Source organism: Lissotriton helveticus, chromosome 9 (assembly GCF_964261635.1).
Source record: "Lissotriton helveticus chromosome 9, aLisHel1.1, whole genome shotgun sequence".
Lineage (NCBI taxonomy): Eukaryota > Metazoa > Chordata > Amphibia > Caudata > Salamandridae > Lissotriton > Lissotriton helveticus.
In genome coordinates, this window is record NC_136070.1 from 1,032,241,226 (window position 1) to 1,032,262,494 (window position 21,269).

A 21,269-nucleotide genomic window follows, 5' to 3' on the forward strand; every position below is an offset into this window, starting at 1 on the left:
GGGGGTGGGGGCATTGGCATGCCCATGTTGGGAAGCCCCCACCCTAATTCAAATTGCCCTCAAAAATCCCTGGTGTCTAGTGGGATTTTTGCCCCGCAGGGGGGCAGAAAGGCTGTCATTTTGGCAGGGGGTGGGGGCATTGGCATGCCTGTTTTGCGCAGCCCCCACCCTAATTAAAATGGCCCCCAAAAAATCCCTGGTTTCTAATGGTCTGTCTGCCCCCTTGGGGGGGAGATTGGGGGCTTCTGCCCCATCTGCTCCCCAGTGGGGACAAAAATACTGTAATTGTTCTGGCGGTGGGGGCATTGGCATGCCCATTTTGGGCAACCCCCCACCCTAATTCAAATTGGTCCCCAAAAAAATCTCTGGCATCTAGTGGGCTTTCTGTTCCCCCCCCCCGGGGGGCAGATTGGGGACTACTGGCCCTGTTATTGAGGTGGGGGCATTGGATTGCCTGTTTTGGGTAGCCCCCACACGTAAAAAAATCCAGCATAATCGCTGGTGCCTAGTGGGCTTTCTATCCCCCGGGAGGCAGATCAGGGGCCACTGCTCCCCGGGGGGGCAGAAAGACTGGAATATCTCTGGGGTGGGTGTGGGTATTGTCATGCCTATTTTGGGCAGCCCCTACCCCTACATGAAAAAAATCCCTTGTTTCTAGTGGGCTTTCTGCCCGCCAGGCAGGGCAGATTGGGGGCTACTGCCCACATATGCCCACCATGGAGGCATTTTTTGATGGTGGGGGTGGGGCATTGCCACCCCCGTTTTGGGCAACCCCACCCCTGATTTAAATTGGCAAAAAAAATCCCTGGCATCTAGTTGGCTTTTTGCCCCCGTGGGAGGCAGGCTGGGGGCTACTGCCCCCATCTGCCCACCAGGAGAGACAGAAAGGCAGTAATTTTTTGGGGGGAGTGGGGGGATTTACATGCCCATTTTGGGCTGCCCCCACCCCTAATTGTAATTGCCCCCCCAAAAAATTGGTTTCCAGTGGGCTTTCTGCCACCCCCGGGGGGGCAGATTGGGGGCTACAGCACCCATCTGCCTCCCACAGGGGCAGAAAGACTGTCATTTTTGTGGGGGGATGGGGGCATTGGCATGCCCATTTTGGGCAGCCCGCACCCTAATTCAAATTACCCCCAAAAAATCCCTGGTATCTAGTGAGCTTTTTGCCCCCCGGGGGGTAGAAAGGCTGTAATTTTGGAGAGGGGGTGGGGGCATTGGCATGCCCGTTTTGGGCAGCCCCCACCCTAATTAAAATTTCCCCCACAAAAATCTCTGGTTTCTAGTGGGCTTTCTGCACCCCCGGGGGAAGATTGGGGGCTACTTTCCCCATCTGCTCCCCAGGTGGGAAGCAAGACTGTAATTGTTGAGGGATGGGGCATTAGCATGCATCTAGTGGCCTTTCTGTGGCAGATTTTGGGCTACTGCCCCATCTGCCCCTCAGGGGCAGAAAGGCTGTTATTGTGGTGGGGTAGGGGCATTGGAATGCCCATTTTGGACAGCACCCACCCTAAAAGAAATTGCCCCACAAAAAATCCCTGGTGTCTATTAGGCTTTTTGCCCCTCCCCCCCCCACCCCACCCCCTCGGGGTGTAGATTGGGGGCTTCTGCCCCATCTGCCCCCCCCAGGAGGGGCAGAAAAACAGAATTTGGACAATTTTGGGGGGAGCAAAGGCCCTTGCCCAAGGGGCCGCTCTACCCTCCCTGGTGTCTAGTGGGTGGATCCCTGCTTGGGGATCACCCTCCTGGGGCGATCCCCAAGCAGGGAACCACTGGAGAGATTCTCCCCTTTTCAATGATACCCCTCCCGTCTTCCTACATGTTCATGGAGCTTAGATAGCCCCCTGAGCACAGAGAAAGTCAAACTGAAATGAGCCTAAAGGCTCATTTCAGTTTCGGGGTCTATGAAATAACGTCAGAGCGAAATGCGCGCTGATTGTCATTTCCTAGAAACCTCTTATGCCTGCACCAGAGTGATTTCCTGTACAATGCCTTTGGACGTGTGAGAGCCATCCTACGCACAGTAGCACTTATGCGTCAGATGGCTCCCGCGCATCCGACACATGCAAGGGGTTAATGTCTGCTTTAATGACATTAGTTTTTGATATAAAGCAGAGTGTGGGTATCTTAGTAGATCAGACTTTGCATCAAAATCGATTGGTGTTTGCCCTGATCCAACCAAGGAAAGCCATAGTAGCTCAACTTTCTTGCAAAGTGGCGCACAAAAGAGCAAAACACATTTTGCTCTTAGAAAAGGCAACACTCCATCGCAAAATAAATTTTTCAATGGTAAGTAAATACCAATGTGTTGCTTTGTGTTGCTTTGCATCATTTGTTATCACTTGTCATTGAAAGTGTTAGATAATGCAATGGAGTGGTAAGGCTCAAAAGATATTAATCTTGTCTTTAGATATCCGCTTTCATACAGTAGATATCGGTGCCCAGCAGAGTGACAAATCAGAGTGACAAAATCCAGTGTCTCTGTTTTCTCTCTTATTCCATTGCCTTTTATCTTTGTCTACTTTTAACCAACATATTCCTGTTCTGTATGGTTGGCTGTACCTAAGAACATGTGTCAAAAAATGTATCACTCTTGTTGGATCTGGAATTTAGATACGTACACTCTGACAAAATGACGATATCAAGAAACTTGAATGTAAATCAAAATATGGAAATTCTGGTACACCATCACATTATAAATATAATTGGATTGAAACTTTTTTTAAATAATTTATTGGGTTAGAGGCACCAGGCTTCTCTTTAGAAAGTTTACAAGCCTAAGTTTTCCCCCACACTTTGGGTGCTGTCAAGTACTTATGCAAAACATATTGTAATACAAGAAAGCAGAAGGGAGAATTTGGATGATGTTATTTGACATACAAGAGAATTTGTCATATCACATTACAATTTTAAGCCAGGTATCTTTAGTAGATCTGCAAGAACATTAGGGGGCATATTCACAAGAAGTTACCTCCGATAGGAGTAACACCCCATTCATAAGCTGGTGCAAACAGCAGATATCAACAGAATTCCCGCGATAACAGCCCCAAAACCTAACACCATGGTGGACACTACCAACTAACGCTAATGAGATGCAGAGTAGGTGTTCCCGTGCAGAAACACACGAAATAACAGCAACATCACTTTCACAACGAACTGACAGATCCGCGAAGCAAACTGAAAACACGCAATAAGCCACTGTAGCCACAGGTATTTAACACCAGCCTCAAGCAGGTGTAAAGATGGATGACAACCTGCAGTAGGCAATGTAGCCCAGCACACAGACACATCTGAAGAACAAACAACGCCATGGACCTACTCATCATGCAGCTCGGAGCCCCAACAGGGCCACAACACCCACCACCACCACCCCCAGGACCGCCACCACCCCCTGGACCCAGACCCGTCCTCTCCGGACCACCACAGAGGCAGCGCAGAGTAAGACAGTGGACCTACCAAAAATGCACCACTCTCACAGACCTAGCGCCCGAGGAAGTAATTGCTCACTACAGGCTCAAAAGGACAACCATTCAGCGCATCGTGACCCACATCGCCCACAGGCTGACGGTCCCAACACAGTGGAGAATCAACATTCCTCCGCAGACAAAGCTGCTGGCTGTGCTGCACCTGTTGGTCTCTGTTACCTTCCAACCAACAACTGCCAGAGGTGGAGGGGTCTCCCAGCCAGCCCTTTCAAAGTTCATCACACCTGTCCTGGATGTCATTCTCAGCTTCATACCCCAGTATCTTCACTTCCCCAACACTGCGCAGGAACAGCTGAAGGCAAAGAAAGGCTTTTATGCCATAGCCGGATTCCCGGCTGTGTTGGGGGCAATCAACTGCACACATGTCCCACTTATGCCCCCTGCAGATACTGCACATCACTACCGCAACAGAAAGCACACGCATTCCATCAATGTGTAGGCAATAGTGGACCACCGGGGACTCTTGACCAATGTCACGGCCACCTACCCAGGCAGTGTGTATGATTCCTTCATCTTCTGACAGTCCATCATCAACCAGCGCTTCCAGGATGGCACATATGGGACAGGACTGCTCGTTGGTAAGTACCAAGCCAACACACCACACATCACTATGCCTCCAGAGCACAATGCACAACTGTAGGGCTGCACACATGTCCAAACTACATTCAACATGTCAAACTACACAAACACCTACCAGACACGACCATAACACTCCATGGTCATCCTGGCCTTCCCCAGCACCCAATACAGACATTTCATGGCACCACAGACACACAGCAGTTGGACGTGCGGAGATGGGGATTGCAGCCATAACATCTTTGAAGCACTGCTTTGCTCACATGACCCTACCACAGTACCCCGCAGGTCAGCGTCCCGTGGCGGTGGGCCCATGCAGCCCGCTGTGCATCTGGGACCACTAGCCCTGTGTGACTCGTGTCATCCCCTTCTAGTTCTGACATTGCATGTCTGAGTGCCTGATGACTGGTGGTGTAGTTGCCTGCATCAGCTACTCCTTGCAGGCTGGCTAACACTCCCCCCACACACAGCTAGCACAGGCATGACTGGATTGGTGGACGTGCCATCACATTCTGCCAAACCAAGTATTGACTCTTTTCTCCATGCACTGTCACAGGTGATTAAGGATATGCACTCTGCCCTTGGATGATGACACCCCTCCGAGATCCGAACACACCCGCCCAGAGGCAGTATAATGCGGCCCACATACGTACCAGGGGCATTGTTGAACGCACATTCGGCGTGTTGAAGTCACGTTTCAGGTGCCTGGACGGCACAGGTGGGCAGCTCCTGTACAGCCCTGACATCATGTGCAAGCTGATTGTTGCACAACATCTGTGTTAGCACCAGGGCCCCATGGATCCCAGCTCCAGAGGTACCGGCTGATGATGGTGGTAATGGGGCAGGTGGCCCAAATCCCACTGCAGCAACTGCAGGAATGGCCCATAGGAATACCATCATTGACTCTTACTTCTCATGAGCATGTCACATTGTGACCCTCCATGGCAATCAAGCGACATTAGAAAATGTCCAAATGCAATGCATGTGTGAATAAAACATTTTTGCAGGTTGCAGCTTGTCATTGTACATTTTGATGTTACATTTCCCATTGTTTCGGATGTGGTTTGGCAGGTTGTGGACATTTGCTGAACCAGTGTGTCCTGTGTTCAAATGTGGTGGGGGTGCTATTTGACCTGGGATGTTGTCACTGCCGGGGTGCACTCCTGATTATGTGCGTATGCTGCACGGTGGATGTGTCGCTCCTGCGGCTCTGATTTGTCTCCCACTGGTCTCTTTCGTGCGGTGTGTCTGTCGGTTCTGTTCTTCCACGGTGCATGTATGTTGTGGTGTACATGTTGTCCTCTGCAGTTGACCAGGGTGCATCCGTGGTACTCCACTGTTGATGATTTTTGTTCAGCGGCATTTTCCGTTTGCTGTTCTTGTACTATTTTCCTGCATTGCACATGAATATTGCTGCCCTCGCGCTGGTTATCACTGTTTTCTTATTGTTCTTTTGACCATCGCAGGTTTTGTCCAATTGTGGTTTGTCTTTTTATCTCCGTCGAGGTGGTTGTTTCGTAGACATTGTCCGCGGTGTCGGCAAACTATCGCATGCTACCGCCGTGTTTTAAATTCCACGTTGTCACAGGGTTATATTCCCGCAATGGGCTGCGATGTTGAAGGTTGCGTTACGCCACTCTTGCGGTAGTTATCACACGTTCTTGTGAATATACCCCCTAGGAGTCTTAAAATTGGATATTGATCATTAAATGGAGCTCTTGTTAATTTAGGAAGCATTAAAAGGAGTGAATGTATGGAGTATGAACATTCTTTTTATACTTTTTATTAAGAGTTTCATTGCGTTTTGCAGCAGTTACAGTTAATCTTACAAAAGGGCAGTTTTTGAAATTGCCAAACATAGGGACCTTGTAAATTAATTAAAGAATGCTGTGTGTAGATGTGGTTAACATAGATGTTTCTTTTCAGTTGTGATAAATATCTTGCAAACGTATTTCCAGTTTTTAAATTGTAATGTGCTATTAGGATTTTCCTTAAATTTAGAGCTGATGGAGTTCAGTGTGAGGTAAATATTAGGTATTGGTCCAGCATACCATGCTCAGAAAGGATGGGAATTTTGTTGTGGTCTAACAGTTATAGAGTCAAGGCATATTTTATTTGTATGTTCCATGCTAATTTTTTCTACTAAAAAGTTTACAGAGAATGATTTCAGAGTATAACGTCCCATCAGTAATTTCAGTAATAGTGTTCATTTACACTCCACTATCGGTATCTGTAGAACACAAGATATTTACATGTTTAGATGTTTTATTAATACGTATTAATGACTTTGGAATTGCAATACTTTTTTGGAACGCTAACGTTTTATTTTTTGGCTTTTTGTGAGTGCCTTTATCAAAATTTAAATTAAAATAGAAATCCTCAAATAAAAAAACTACATAGCTATCAGGAATGGTATGCAGATGGTCAAAACCTCAGGCAAAGTAACATTATAGTTAATCAAAAGAGAAACAGACACTTGTTACACCTCTTGACCATTGGTAAAGAAGAGGATTTTTGGAGTAACCTCAAGAAACCCAATGCTGTTGTGTTTGTGCGGTATATCTGTTTCATCCGCCCCGCATTAGGGTTATCGGCAGTTATCATCGGGTACTCCAAAGTAGTGGTATTGCCCGCCTCAACCCGAGGCACCTCTGGTCTTTTGTGCAGTGTCCAGAGAAGTGAACAAAAGTGTGAAAAATAAATTCTCAAAAAAAGGAAGAAATGGTTAAAAGACTGGCAAATCACCCTAAACGACTTTTAATATTGGTGTGATTTCCAATTCAAGTTAAAATGATAGGTACTACTAAATAGATCGAGTTACTGGATCTTGCAGTGTTATATATACAACGTCGACATGTTTCAGCTCTCTGGGCCCTAGGGGTCTATAGAGCTTTCGTCAGGACTCACACACAAAAACAAAAACTTATTACTCACACCATTTGTGTAGTATTATTAGGGTTGATTCCTGATTTTGTGTCAGGAGAATAGCTCCTCCGGCTTCTGTAATAGAATGGGGAGAGTACATAGAGAAATACACACTTAACTTATACATTCTATATCGGGTTGGTGTACACGTTGAATAAAATTATTATTCACTTAAAGAGACACTATAAAACAGGAGGGGAATCGAAAGGTTTGAGTAGCTAACATTTTGAGCGTGTGTTTCTTTTCTAGTGTTTAGATACCCACTCTTAATGCGGCGAGTAGCAAGTTAGTATGTGCACAGGGAATTGCAAACTGTCGCCTGCATTTATTTGATCATAAAGTTACGCGCTAGTTCTCTATAGTGCGTGCGTAATTAAACCAGACCTCGTGTTTATAAATGACCCTGCTAGGTAGGGAGAGATATTTCTTAGTCTCGGGATAGGGACCTGTATTTGTATGTTATCGAAATCACTATTTGAAGTGAGCCAGTCACACGTAATGGGGGCCATAGAGTTGATGATCTATATTAGTAATTATAGCCGGGAGGCAAGCGGTCAAGCAAAAAAATAAATAAATGAACCGTCCTACCTTTAACCAGAGGATCCCTTTCTTGCATCGGGGTATTACAGCTGCTGAGCCCAGAGCTGTTTGGGGGATTATCGCATTCATTATCTCGCCATCAAAGTATCTTACCAGAGTTATGTTCTTCAGGTTAGTTCCTCCGCCATTACCCGCGTGTGGTTAGAAATCTGCCTTCGCATATCGTCACAGGAGTGGCCTGCTTCGACGAAGTGGGAACATAGTTTTGTCGTGTTCTTTTTTAATTTGATGTTGCTCTTGTGTTCACCAATTCTGACTTTTACTTTACGGCACGTCATCCCAATGTATTGCTTACCACAGGGACAGCTTACCATGTGACGATATGCGTTGGACTGTCATAGAAATGCTCATGGACAAAACATCAAGATGTGAGAAAATACTATTCGAGAAAGAGCAAAGATGGGTAGACGTCTCAAGACTTATGAACCAGGACTTAATGATTTTATACCGTGGCATCAGTTTGCAAACTAAAATAATTTAGAATGAACATGAGTTCCATCTGCCAAAATGAAAGTCTTCGTGTAAATACAGACAAGCCCTTTCCTCACTCCACAAGATTGCCAAACCCGGTGAAAAATATACTTCCAAAAAATATACTTCTGAAAAACTTCCTTATAGACAGAGAATACGAATGTCTCAATAACCAGCTCTGTTTTTCTCAAATGCTATTACATAAAGTTTTCCTACGAACTTTAAAAAAAAACACAACTGATCTGCGATGGAGTTCTGCGCCTTTAAAAAAGACCGTCCCTTGGAGTAGATACTTCCGGGGGCAGAGTCAGCACAAGGCGGATTTCTAACCACACGCGGGTAATGGCGGAGGAACTAACCTGAAGAACATAACTCTGGTAAGATACTTTGATGGCGAGATAATGAATGCGATAATTTCCCAAACAGCTCTGGGCTCAGCAGCTGTAATACCCCGATGCAAGAAAGGGATCCTCTGGTTAAAGGTAGGACGGTTCATTTATTTATTTTTTCGCTTGACCGCTTGCCTCCCGGCTATAATTACTAATATAGATCATCAACTCAATGGCCCCCATTACGTGTGACTGGCTCACTTCAAATAGTGATTTCGATAACATACAAATACAGGTCCCTATCCCGAGACTAAGAAATATCTCTCCCTACCTAGCAGGGTCATTTATAAACACGAGGTCTGGTTTAATTACGCACACACTATAGAGAACTAGCGCGTAACTTTATGATCAAATAAATGCAGGCGACAGTTTGCAATTCCCTGTGCACATACTAACTTGCTACTCGCCGCATTAAGAGTGGGTATCTAAACACTAGAAAAGAAACACACGCTCAAAATGTTAGCTACTCAAACCTTTCGATTCCCCTCCTGTTTTATAGTGTCTCTTTAAGTGAATAATAATTTTATTCAACGTGTACACCAACCCGATATAGAATGTATAAGTTAAGTGTGTATTTCTCTATGTACTCTCCCCATTCTATTACAGAAGCCGGAGGAGCTATTCTCCTGACACAAAATCAGGAATCAACCCTAATAATACTACACAAATGGTGTGAGTAATAAGTTTTTGTTTTTGTGTGTGAGTCCTGACGAAAGCTCTATAGACCCCTAGGGCCCAGAGAGCAGAAACATGTCGACGTTGTATATATAACACTGCAAGATCCAGTAACTCGATCTATTTAGTAGTACCTATCATTTTAACTTGAATTGGAAATCACACCAATATTAAAAGTCGTTTAGGGTGATTTGCCAGTCTTTTAACCATTTCTTCCTTTTTTTGAGAATTTATTTTTCACACGTTTGTTCACTTCTCTGGACACTGCACAAAAGACCAGAGGTGCCTAGGGTTGAGGCAGGCAATACCACTACTTTGGAGTACCCGATGATAACTGCCGATAACCCTAATGCGGGGCGTATGAAACAGATATACCGCGCAAACACAACAGCATTGGGTTTCTTGAGGTTACTCCAAAAATCCTCTTCTTTACCAATGGTCAAGAGGTGTAACAAGTGTCTGTTTCTCTTTTGATTAACTATAAGCTTACCCAGGGGAACGAAACAGATGTCCCAATCCCTAATCCCTCCTCTCTGATTAATTACCAATGTAACATTATACCACTGAAGTACCACAACCACTAGGTTTTATGCATTTAATTGATATTTTGTGGCGCCTAGTAGTGGCCCCTTCTGGGTACACCATCCATGAGATCCAGAGATATAGTGGCACCTTAAGAGAACACCATCTATACGATCCAGAGGCAAGGAATATGCACAGAAAAGATAAACAAAGAGCTGTAAAAAGGAGGACTAAAGGAAGACATCCACAAATAATGCAATGCAAATAAATGAGTTGTATTCAGTAATTAGTGGGGCAGAAGAGGAGAAAAGGGTAGGAGTTAAACATGCAAGTGAGGAATTTACAGAATATGCTGTATCAAACATGAAAAGACTTCAAAGCATTACCGTTTCAATCAGAGAATTTGTAGCCAGGGTGCACTGAGTGAAATAGTATGTAAGGCTTGTTAAAAGAAAACTATACAGTTAGGCAGACCCTCAGTGAAAGAACAGTACTCAATGAGCAGGATTAACAGATGTTCTATCATGTGGCGAAACTGTTAAAGAGAATAACAAATAAAACAATAAAGAACCAAAATAGTATCATAAGAGTTCAAGAACAGGAACGCACAATCACGTTAGGTCCCCCAGTGAAATCACTTGTGACATCACATCGGAGGTCCCGCATAGTGCATTTGTAGCAAGTAATGGTTGATTTTCTACTTCGAACATTTCAAATTACAGTGGCTTTTAGATTTTATGTCAAAACTATAAAATGTACTTATATATGTGTGTGTTATGATCCAGCAATGAATGTGGCCTGTGTGCACTCTGTTGGCAAACACATGTATTAATATGTCCTGCTGAAGAGTCTACATTTTCTACAGGGAGGAGCAAATAAACTTGTCTCAATTGTCCTTTTGCAAGATACAAGCAGGAATACAAAACATGATGAGACATTGTTCTGCTTGGGTTCTCAGATTAGATAGAACCAGCTCATCAGAGCCTTACTAACCCAGCCAGAACGTTACTCTCTGCCCCCCCCTAGGACCTATTCACAACAGGTATCTACCCCCTAAGGACAGGGAATTCCTAAGATACATACCATGTACCTCCTATAATATTATCACTCAGTGGCCTCGCGGTCACTCAGACCCAGACCTCTCTACCCTGCTGGCAGTATCAATATCGGCGGCCTCGCGGTCACTCAGACCCAGGCCTCTCTACCCTGCTGGCAGTATCAATATCGGCGGCCTCGCGGTCACTCAGACCCAGACCTCTCTACCCTGCTGGCAGTATCAGAATCGGTGGCCTCACGGTCACTCAGACCCAGACCTCTCTACCCTGCTGGCAGTATCAATATCGGCGGCCTCGCGGTCACTCAGACCCAGACCTCTCTACCCTGCTGGAAGTATCAGAATCGGCGATCTCGCGGTCCCATTCGAACCCAGACCTCTCTACCCAGACGGCAGTATCAGAATCGGCGATCTCGCGGTCCCATTCGAACCCAGACCTCTCTACCCAGACGGCAGTATCAGAATCGGCGATCTCGCGGTCCCATTCGAACCCAGACCTCTCTACCCAGACGGCAGTATCAGAATCGGCGATCTCGCGGTCCCATTCGAACCCAGACCTCTCTACCCAGACGGCAGTATCAGAATCGGCGATCTCGCGGTCCCATTCGAACCCAGACCTCTCTACCCAGACGACATTATCAGAATCGGCGATCTCGCGGTCCCATTCGAACCCAGACCTCTCTATCCAGACGGCAGTATCAGAATCGGCGATCTCGCGGTCCCATTCGAACCCAGACCTCTCTACCCAGACGGCAGTATCAGAATCGGCGATCTCGCGGTCCCATTCGAACCCAGATCTCTCTACCCAGACGGCAGTATCAGCGGCGATCTCGCGGTCTCATACAGACCCAGACAACCTACCCAGACGGCAGCATCAGTGGCAATCTCGCGGTCTCATACAGACCCAGACAGCCTACCCAGACGGCAGCATATCCTATGATTACCATTACATAAAGGGATCAGTCTCACTATTCATCAGGGGTATAGTACTACAATATTCTGGATCACACAATAGTTGCCAAATTGGGTGATGTACAACATGTTCTCTAATTCAAGGGGCTCCCCTCTCCCTTATTCAGTTACCACTTACCTGATCAGGGTTAGCATCTGTTCACACAGCAGCATCTGACTAGAAGAACAGGTTACCCTCTCATACAAGAACACGCAGCACATGTCAGTTCACTAAGAACTGGGGTATCTTTATTACCTGGCAGTATCAGTGTCCTATGATTAGCATTACATAAAGGGATCAGTCTCACTATTCATCAGGGGTATAGTACTACATTATTCTGGATCACACCATAGTTGCCAAATTGGGTGATGTACAACATGTTCTCTAATTCAAGGGGCTCCCCTCTCCCTTATTCAGTTACCACTTACCTGATCAGGGTTAGCATCTGTTCACATAGCAGCATCTGACTAGAAGAACAGGTTACCCTCTCATACAAGAACACGCAGCACATGTCAGTTCACTAAGAACTGGGGTATCTTTATTACCTGGCAGTATCAGTGTCCTATGATTACCATTACATAAAGGGATCAGTCTCACTATTCATCAGGGGTATAGTACTACATTATTCTGGATCACACAATAGTTGCCAATTTAGGTAATGTACGGCGTAGTCGTTAATTCAAGGGGCTCCTCTCTCCCTTATTCAGTTACCACTTACCTGATCAGGGTTAGCATCTGTTCACATAGCAGCACCTGACTAGAAGAATAGGTTACCCTCTCATACAAGAACACACGGCACATGTCGGTTCACTAAGAACTGGGGTACTTTATTCCTCATTACAATAAACACACCTATAACACCATACTACAACACATAATAGACACATACACAGATCCGCAGGGTCTCTGTGAAGACCACATCCACATCTAACTAACAGGGACTGTAAATAGACTGCACACTGCTGAAAGGAAAAGGATTAGTAATACAATAAAACATTACAGTAGGGAATCTAACCTAGGAAATCAAAGCAAGGTTAATATATATGTGTAAAGCAAACTAGTTTAGAACACCTCACCCTATTAGGAGGACTGTTTCTCTCTCTCTCTCCTGGTGGAATCAGGGCTCTCTCTCTCTCCCTCCATCACCACAGCTTCACTCCTCTGGCTCAGCTGCCCCAGCTGGCAACTTCCACTCCTCCATCTGCATCCGGATACACCGGCAGCTCCAGCTGACAGTTCCAACATTGTTCTAAGATTCATCTGACTGCTTTCTCCAACTTCAGCAATCATCTACCTTCTCTCTCTCCATTCACATAATCCACTGCAACTGACTTGAACGGTCCAAAACACCAACTGACACTCCGCCTCTTCTGCACCTCGCTAATATGGAATGCTCTCCTCTAGTGGAAAGTTCCAGTCAATAGCCTCCTCCCATCAATTTCATGCACCAGGCTCCTTGCGCTAGACGCTCTCACAGTGATCAGCTGCTTGTTTCGTCTAGAGACTTGAGCCCAGGGACACTTCTTGATTAGATTCAGCTCTGGCCGGTTCTCTCTGGTTTGCAAAGAGCGAACAACACCTCATAACTAAAACATCACCTTTACCCTGCAAGCATCTCAGTCTGCAGGGACAGAAAGCAAAATGGAGTCTCTCTAGTTCTGGGCATTGTAGGCCTGAGAAGGATGAAATAACACTTAGCTCTATCAGAAACCATACCAATATGTAATATAAAGTCAAGACAACAGGATCCACCCTCTACTATAGGTAGAATCATGAAAGGACACACAATTATGTCAAAGCCAATAGGCAATAGATGGATTAGAGTCAACAATAAGGGATCTATCATCATATTAAGCAGCTATCCTCTAGTTTATGCTTCTAGGTATGGCAAAAAGGCCTTAAAAGGACCAACACAAGGCAAGAATAGAGCTTCAGGATGGTAGCAAGCTTAAAGTCACCATCACTCATAAATAGAGCCCAAAAATCGAGCAGAACATTGCACCCTTGACTTTAACTTGCTAACATCAATAAACAACAACAAACAAATAAACAAACATCGACATGATCTATCAACAAAATCAAAAACAAAAAGACTCCCTAAAATGAATGACAACCAAGGAAATACTACCTAAAGCTTGATATAGGGAATGTAAATCTAACAACCAATTGAAAACAAATCAAAATATCTGATAACCACAGAAACCAACCTAAGCACCCTTGAACTAAATGTGCCTCAACTTCTAGTACTAACTCATGAAATCTATTAATGTAGGGACATGTCTGTGAAATAAAAACGACAAAGGGCCTAAACGAGGCCTACCTACTTCGGTCAACTTAAGAAACTAACCTAAGCACCCTTGAACTAAATGTGCCTCAACTTCTAGTACTAACTCATGAAATCTATTAATGTAGGGACATGTCTGTGAAGTAAAAATAACAAAGGGCCTAAATGAGGCCTACCTACTTTGGTCAACTTAAGAAAGTCTGACAAATAACATAACAAAAGGTCCTCAATGTCTGGGCAACTATTACTAGTAAATCTAGGACATGACCTAACTAAATGACACACCTCCCGGGACAACTTAAAGTCTAGGGTGACCACCCTTGGAACTAATCCCACTGCTCCAATTAAAAGTTGATGGATCAAAGTAAAAGTGTAACAACAGGAAAACAAGGATAACCCCATTCCTACAAAATAGCTGGTGTAGCACTATGCATATCAAGCAAGAAATCAGAAACAGTGATCTAAGTGTGGTGCATATACTCTTCTAAAAGATAATTCAGACATAGTCTGTCCAGAAATCCCTATAGCTAAAATAGCTGAATCAGAAACTTAAACTTGAAAAACTAAGTGATAGGAGACCATGCCAAAGTCAATAGGCAAAGGTCATAAGTCATCTAACTCAGGAAACAGTGTGCACCTAATCCCTCTGTATCAATCTGTGGGACACATGTGTGCACCATCATGCAAAACACTACTTTCTCTTCATTGGCAAAACTGTTTTACAGAAAACAGGAAAACTATCCAATAGGTGAAAGATAGACAAGTGTTAAGTCAATCTGTAATAGCATAGCATACTAAGATCAAAACATCATGTATCACAGGGCATCAGATTACTAAAGCAGCTCACTAATTATATACTGCACCCTATGACTTTCAAACAAAAACATTTGCATTAAACTAAAGGCCAAATTATGAATGTGGCACTGCATCTTTCAAACTGGAAAATCAAAAGCATAAACAGGACTGCAAATTTAACATTATCATTGGGGCCTGTTCGTGGTAACTGCAAAAAGTGGCATCATGTCCATCGGAAATAGAAACATGGGAAAAAATGCAAGACTCAAGAATGGAGGCCAAGGAATTACATTATAGACTCCTTTCATAAAGGAACATCATTATAACCAAATACCAATGGGTTCTTTCAGATCATCACTTTCAAAAGTCAATAAAAAAAAATTCTTTTTCAAACATCAGACTATTGGCTTTGTCAAAAAAAAAATATATATTTTATGAAATCCAGGAATGGTACTGCTGAGGCATCCAACTGAAGATTTACATTTTGAACCAACAAAAGGATTTTAATTAAATGTGTCTCTATCAAAAAAAGTTAGTCTGTTCTTTCTAAAACAGAAAGCAGGTATGACAGTTCTCCAGTGTGCAAGACACACCGCTCCAAAGTTCTTTGCCAGGAAGGAATCCCATCTGATCTTGTCATCCATGGAACTCCAGCTATCCGCCTTAAGACACCGCTTCTCGCCATCAGCTCCGGTGTAGTTTGGGCACAAGCTGGTTCCGCATTTCAGAAAATAACAAACTAACATAACAACAAGAAAATAAAAAACAAAATAACAAACGGGGCGGGGCAGACCATCCATGCACTCCCGCACAAGCCATCAACCTGAAACGAGAGATAAGCATCAATCATCTTATAAAAGAAAATTTTCCATTCAAAAAGCACCCCAAGTGCTTTTCATTTCTGTAAGAAGACAACCTCCTAATTCCTGAAAAGAACTCTCTAAATCCAAGGGATATTTTGGACACTCTATCTATACCATAATTTGTTTGGGCAAAATCCCCAATTTTTTTTTTTTACACAAGTCAGAAGGGCTGGGGCCTAGTCACTCCTCACTCCTTTGAGAAAGAGCCCCTCCCTCTAGAAAGATGGTCGCGCTCAGAGTTTTGAACCAGCTCCAACCATAACAAGCAGGAGCCGAGCTTCGCTGCAATACTCGCACAAGGCCCCCACCATCTGGTCTGAGGACGGGCCTGAGTTATCTCGTTCAAGGTTACAACAACAATTTCTGCTTTGTGGAGTTTCTCACACATTTTTAAATGAAACTCCATGCAGCTGGTATTTTACCTTTCTCCTTTCAGACAAGCACCGTATTTCTCTAACTAATGTAATCAAGTTCTTAAGCTATTATTTTTCTATAGCCATATGAAAAGTTAACCAACATTCAAAAGACGGCATTCTGCACTAAAGCAATTTTAAACTGATGTAAGGGATGTGAGTGTATTAAAGTCAAAATCAAAATAGAACCTCATATCCACCCTTGACTGTATACACGAACATCAAACAATTCTGTCATAACGGTTCACTATTTGCTGAAAGGGAAAAAATATTAGAACAACAATGCATGCAGACACATTTCATTTTTTATAACATGTGAAACACCATCAAATTAAACAAAGGGGCAACATATAATTTTGCATTGCATAACCAAAAATTCATAATTAAGTGTGCAAACTTTTCCATTCTACCTATAAAAAGGGCCAGATTCATCATTTCATTTAAAAGCACACGGTTGCATTTCACCAATTAAAGCACATTCTACATTGAAATAATTTCATTTCCACAACCAAAGATTGCACCATCTGTGCACAGCTGAAAAGGACCAAAACACCCCCTCGCATTCCGACAGGTTGATGTACACCTCCGAGTCAAACTCATTAAATCATGTGTACAAAGGGAAGACACACAGAAACCCGTGGATGCATTCCAAACAGTACGTAAAAAGGAACACTGCTGTCTCAATTCAAGATATTAACCCTTTGGCAGCTGAAACCTAAGCCTTCCCCAAGCGCTGCAGACACAAGGGAAAGTCCCAGGACTAATCTCTCACGTTCTCACATAACAGTCGAGCTCCTTTCAAAAACACATTTTCTCCCCCAACAGACAGAAAGGATCCAACCCTTCCCTGCTCAATGGAACAAGTCATTCAGAAACCATATTCAGAAGGCGCTATCCACAAGCAACTACAAGCTACTCACAAATTTGAAGCACAAAGCGCTATGCACATGGTATGAAGAAGCCACTCATACATTTTAAGCACAAGGCGCTATTCACAAGAAACACAATGATAACACGCTATTCACAGGCCAAATATACAAGGCACTACAGACCATATGTACAAGGCGCTACAGACCACATTGACAAGATTCAAAAGCCTCAATCACAAGGCGCTATGCACATGGATTGAACAAGCTATTCACAAATCGTAAGCACAAAGCGCTACACACAAGGCACACAAGCCATAGTCACAAGACGCAATGCACACAGATTTAACAAACAATTCACAAATCTCAAGCACAAAGCGCTACACACAAGGCACACAAGCGTTAGTTACAAAGCGCTATGCACAAGATCCTTAAAAAGCTACTCACAAGTCAGAAGCACAAGGCGCAATTCACAAATAATTCAACTAGTCACTCACAAAGCGCTATGCACATGGATTCAACAAACTATGCACCAATCTCAAGCACAAAGCGCTACACACAAGGCACACAAGCCTTATTTAGAAGGCGCTATGCACAAGATCCATAAAAAGCTACTCACAAGTCAGAAGCACAAGGCGCAATTCACAAATAATTCAACTAGTCACACCCGAGGCGCTATGCACATGGTCTTAAGAAGCCAATCATACATTTGAAGCACAAGGCGCTAAGCACAAGGCGCTATTCATAAGAAACAGAGCAAACTACTTGCAAGCCTGAGTCATAAGGCGCTAATAATAAGCAATGCTGTAAATCAATCACAAGTCCCCACCAGAAGGCGCCATTCACAAGGAACCTCGCAAGTCATACACAAGCCACAATCAGAAGGCGCTATTTACAAGCAATTCTATAAATCAATCACAAGCCTTACTCAGAAGGCGCTATCTACAAGGTACCAAAAGCCCTAATCAGAAGGTGCTATTTACAAGATTTTCAGCAAGTTATATCACAGAATACATTGCACATTTCACAGCATAGGCAAATGCAGCAAGCCATTTGAGAAGCAATGTACAAGCCTTTTTCATACACAGTCACCCTTCAAGCCTGACAGTTCAAACACCAAGATGAAAAGCATTTCTCCTACACTGCATAAGTCAGATACCATGATGTACTGCAATCTCCCTACACTCCAACTGTTCAAGCCAATAGGTCAGGGACCACACCTCACCATGCAATTCACAGACTGTTCACAGATGTCACATTTTCAAAGGGTTTTCACACAGGTTAACGTAAACGGTTCGTGACACCATATGTTCTGCTTGGGTTCTCAGATTAGATAGAACCAGCTCATCAGAGCCTTACTAACCCAGCCAGAACGTTACTCTCTGCCCCCCCTAGGACCTATTCACAACAGGTATCTACCCCCTAAGGACAGGGAATTCCTAAGATACATACCATGTACCTCCTATAATATTATCACTCAGTGGCCTCGCGGTCACTCAGACCCAGACCTCTCTACCCTGCTGGCAGTATCAATATCGGCGGCCTCGCGGTCACTCAGACCCAGACCTCTCTACTCTGCTGGCAGTATCAATATCGGTGGCCTCGCGATCACTCAGACACAGACCTCTCTACCCTGCTGGCAGTATCAATATCGGCGATCTCGCGGTCCCATTCGAACCCAGACCTCTCTACCCAGACTGCAGTATCAGAATCGGCGATCTCGCGGTCCCATTCGAACCCAGACCTCTCTACCCAGACGGCAGTATCAGAATCGGCGATCTCGCGGTCCCATTCGAACCCAGACCTCTCTACCCAGACGGCAGTATCAGAATCGGCGATCTCGCGGTCCCATTCGAACCCAGACCTCTCTACCCTGACGGCAGTATCAGAATCGGCGATCTCGCGGTCCCATTCGAACCCAGACCTCTCTACCCAGACGGCAGTATCAGAATCGGCGATCTCGCGGTCCCATTCGAACCCAGACCTCTCTACCCAGATGGCAGTATCAGAATCGGCGATCTCGCGGTCCCATTCGAACCCAGATCTCTCTACCCTGCTGGCAGTATCAGAATCGGCGGCCTCGCGGTCACTCAGACCCAGACCTCTCTACCCTGCTGGCAGTATCAATATCGGCGGCCTCGCGGTCACTCAGACCCAGACCTCTCTACCCTGCTGGCAGTCTCAATATCGGCGGCCTCGCGGTCACTCAGACCCAGACCTCTCTACCCTGCTGGCAGTATCAATATCAGCGGCCTCGCGGTCACTCAGACCCAGACCTCTCTACCCTGCTGGCAGTATCAGAATCGGCGATCTCGCGGTCCCATTCGAACCCAGACCTCTCTACCCAGACTGCAGTATCAGAATCGGCGATCTCGCGGTCCCATTCGAACCCAGACCTCTCTACCCAGACGGCAGTATCAGAATCGGCGATCTCGCGGTCCCATTCGAACCCAGACCTCTCTACCCAGACGGCAGTATCAGAATCGGCGATCTCGCGGTCCCATTCGAACCCAGACCTCTCTACCCTGACGGCAGTATCAGAATCGGCGATCTCGCGGTCCCATTCGAACCCAGACCTCTCTACCCAGACGGCAGTATCAGAATCGGCGATCTCGCGGTCCCATTCGAACCCAGACCTCTCTACCCAGATGGCAGTATCAGAATCGGCGATCTCGCGGTCCCATTCGAACCCAGATCTCTCTACCCAGACGGCAGTATCAGCGGCGATCTCGCGGTCTCATACAGACCCAGACAACCTACCCAGACGGCAGCATCAGCGGCGATCTCGCGGTCTCATACAGACCCAGACAACCTACCCAGACGGCAGCATATCCTATGATTACCATTACATAAAGGGATCAGTCTCACTATTCATCAGGGGTATAGTACTACAATATTCTGGATCACACAATAGTTGCCAAATTGGGTGATGTACAACATGTTCTCTAATTCAAGGGGCTCCCCTCTCCCTTATTCAGTTACCACTTACCTGATCAGGGTTAGCATCTGTTCACATAGCAGCATCTGACTAGAAGAACAGGTTACCCTCTCATACAAGAACACGCAGCACATGTCAGTTCACTAAGAACTGGGGTATCTTTATTACCTGGCAGTATCAGTGTCCTATGATTACCATTACATAAAGGGATCAGTCTCACTATTCATCAGGGGTATAGTACTACATTATTCTGGATCACACCATAGTTGCCAAATTGGGTGATGTACAACATGTTCTCTAATTCAAGGGGCTCCCCTCTCCCTTATTCAGTTACCACTTACCTGATCAGGGTTAGCATCTGTTCACATAGCAGCATCTGACTAGAAGAACAGGTTACCCTCTCATACAAGAACACGCAGCACATGTCAGTTCACTAAGAACTGGGGTATCTTTATTACCTGGCAGTATCAGTGTCCTATGATTACCATTACATAAAGGGATCAGTCTCACTATTCATCAGGGGTATAGTACTACATTATTCTGGATCACACAATAGTTGCCAATTTAGGTAATGTACGGCGTAGTCGTTAATTCAAGGGGCTCCTCTCTCCCTTATTCAGTTACCACTTACCTGATCAGGGTTAGCATCTGTTCACATAGCAGCACCTGACTAGAAGAATAGGTTACCCTCTCATACAAGAACACACGGCACATGTCGGTTCACTAAGAACTGGGGTACTTTATTCCTCATTACAATAAACACACCTATAACACCATACTACAACACATAATAGACACATACACAGATCCGCAGGGTCTCTGTGAAGACCACATCCACATCTAACTAACAGGGACTGTAAATAGACTGCACACTGCTGAAAGGAAAAGGATTAGTAATACAATAAAACATTACAGTAGGGAATCTAACCTCGGAAATCAAAGCAAGGTTAATATATATGTGTAAAGCAAACTAGTTTAGAACACCTCACCCTATTAGGAGGACTGTTTCTCTCTCTCTCTCTCCTGGTGGAATCAGGGCTCTCTCTCTCTCCCTCCATCACCACAGCTTCACTCCTCTGGCTCAGCTGCCCCAGCTGGCAACTTCCACTCCTCCATCTGCATCCGGATACACCGGCAGCTCCAGCTGACAGTTCCAACATTGTTCTAAGATTCATCTGACTGCTTTCTCCAACTTCAGCAATCATCTGCCTTCTCTCTCTCCATTCACATAATCCACTGCAACTGACTTGAACGGTCCAAAACACCAACTGACACTCCGCCTCTTCTGCACCTCGCTAATATGGAATGCTCTCCTCTAGTGGAAAGTTCCAGTCAATCTCCCATCAATTTCATGCACCAGGCTCCTTGCGCTAGACGCTCTCACAGTGATCAGCTGCTTGTTTCGTCTAGAGACTTGAGCCCAGGGACACTTCTTGATTAGATTCAGCTCTGGCCGGTTCTCTC